The 2,613-nt window shown below is 49.7% G+C and overlaps 1 pseudogene; it reads left to right on the forward strand.

Moving 5' to 3' along the window:
• The first annotated feature begins 504 nt into the window (after positions 1 to 504).
• Positions 505 to 2,324, forward strand: LOC100688303 (annotated as a pseudogene).
• Positions 2,325 to 2,613: the final 289 nt, after the last annotated feature.

Raw genomic sequence — 2,613 nt, forward strand, 5'->3', positions numbered from 1 at the left:
GCTGTGTTACCCTGAGTTATGTTTCTGACTGATGGCCCTTGTTTCACAATGAAAGGTAGCCGCTAATCCAACCTTTTGTTTTTAGTTTCTAGAAAACACAATGGTTCAATATTGCTGCATCTTTGCTCACGTTATTCCTTCTAACCAGCAACATCCTATTCCCCGACATGAATCCTAACTTTTCCTCTAAATTTAGGAGCACCTAAGCAGTCTTTAAAAACTTCCTTTGTCTGGGGCACCTGGGGGCTCAGTAAGTTAAGCATCCAACTCTTGATTTTGGCTCAGGTCATGATCTCAGGGTGGTGAGATGGAGCCCCTGCCAGGCTGTGCTGCTTAATATTCTCTCTCTCCCTCTGCCCCTGCCCCACTACTTGCCTGTTCTACTCTCTCTAACCTCCCTAAAACAACAGCAACAACAACAACAACAAACCCAACTGAATTTGAGTCCAGTGGGGGCAGTGGGAGCGATGAGGGAACTGAGATGGTGGTAGCCGTTGTGTGAAGATGGAGTTTCCCGGAGGAAATAACAATCACAGGGCCCTCGCACCCCTTCCTGTCAGGGGCTGAGACATTCCATACACCAAGCTTGGGAGGTGAGGAATTTGAAATCCCACTCATCTTGGATTCTGATCCCTCACTGGCTGTCTCAGGTGGGTTGGTCACTGTGATGACCTAGCAGACCCCTCCCCCTCTTGGGATGGCAGCTTTTCAGCCCCATGTGGGGTCCAGACATTGGACATGCCTGTGGGCATGACCCATGGCTTATGGAGCAGGACGGGGGGCTCCTGAGTGGGGGCTTGGCCATGGACTTGGACCATTGTATAGGAACTCAAAATAGCGCCAACAGTTGATGTACCAATGACAGACATGACATCTGTCTCGATGGGGCATAGCCAGTTGACCACCATTGATCAGTCAGAACTAAGTTCTCAGCTTGGTTTGAGCTTAGGGGGTGGCACCATCCTGCCACCTGTCCAGTCACTCGAGGATCGTCTTTCAACCACCCCTTCACCTACTAGTTCACTTCCTGAGGATGGTGTTGAGGATTTCCGGAGGGAAGTTCCCAGCCAGAAGACAGTTGTGGTGGAAGCAGGAAAAAAGCAGAAGGCCCCAAAGAAGAGAAAAAAGAAAAATCCTAATGAACCTCAGAAGCCAGTTTCAGCATATGCTTTATTTTTCGTGATACACAGGCTGCCATCAAGGGACAGAATCCCAATGCCACTTTTGGGGATGTTTCAAAAATTGTGGCCTCCGTGTGGGATAGTCTTGGAGAGGAGCAAAAACAAGTGTGTAAGAGGAAAACTGAAGCTGCTAAGAAAGAGTATCTGAAGGCTCTGGCTGCATATAAAAACAATCAAGAGTGTCTTGATTCCACAGTGCTACTGTGGAACCAGTAGATTTGGACCCAGTGCCACCTCCGCAGACGCCTTCTCCACCTCCTATGGCTACTGTTGACCCAGCATCTCCAGCACCAGCCACAACAGAGCCCCTGCCCTGTCCCCTTCCATTATTGTTAACTCCACTCTTTCCTCCTATGTGGCAAACCAGGCATCTTCTGGGGCCAGAGATCAACCCAACATCCCCAAGTTGATTATTACCAAACAGATGTTACCCTCTTCTATTACTATATCTCAAGGAGGGATAGTTACTGTTATCCCAGCCATAGTGGTGACCTCCCAGGGAATCCAACCAGGCCAAACCAGTACAGCCACTATCCAGCCCAGTCAACAAGCCTAAATTGTCACTCGCTCAGTGTTGCAGGCAGCGGGAGAGGCCCTGCTTCTATGCAACTGCCTCCACCCCGACTACAACCCCCTCCACTGAAACAGATGCTTCAGCCCCCCACTCAGCAGCAAGTGACCATTCTACAGCAGCCTCCCCGACTTCAGGCCTTGCAACAGCCAAGTTACAGCAACAGCCACCTCCTCTGCAGATCAAGATTGTAGCTCCACCCATTCTGATAATGGAGACAACCTTAGTCCCACCAGCTGTGGAAAGTAGTCCTGAGCGGCCTGTGAACCACAGCCCTGAGGCCCAGACAGTAGAGGAAACCTCTCCTGAGACGATCTGTGAGATGATCACAGATGTAGTTCCTGAGGTTGAATCTCCTTCTCAAATGGACGTTGAATTGGTGAGTGGGTCCCCTGTGATGCTCTCACCCCAGCCTCGATGTGTGAGGTCCGGCTGTGAGAACTCTCCCATTGTGAGTAAGGACTGGGCCAATGAGTACTGCAGCAACGAATGTGTGGTGAAAGCACTGCAGGGATGTCTTCTTGGCCTGGGTGGCTTCTAGAAATTCAAACACAGTGGTGTTTGTGAGGTAGTCCTTCCTGTTCTCCAAGCCAGTGAAGACTTATCTGCTGGGAATATGTCTAACAGCCTCTTTTTAAAACACAAGCTGGACTTCTGGGAGTGCCTGATCTCAACCCATGATGGTCTTTGTGCTTCTCCCCTTTTCTGTCTCTTTAGCAGGGGCCATAGTTTGGAGCAAGGCTGTTGAGTTTGCTGTAACCTGGAACTGCTTTTTTACTTTCAAATACAAGCAGAGAAACCAGTGATGATAGCAGAGGAAAGGTGACGGGAATATGGACAAGCAGAAAATAGGGGTGGTAC

The sequence above is a fragment of the Canis lupus genome, chromosome 38, assembly GCF_011100685.1.
Source record: "Canis lupus familiaris isolate Mischka breed German Shepherd chromosome 38, alternate assembly UU_Cfam_GSD_1.0, whole genome shotgun sequence".
Taxonomy (NCBI): Eukaryota; Metazoa; Chordata; class Mammalia; order Carnivora; family Canidae; genus Canis; species Canis lupus.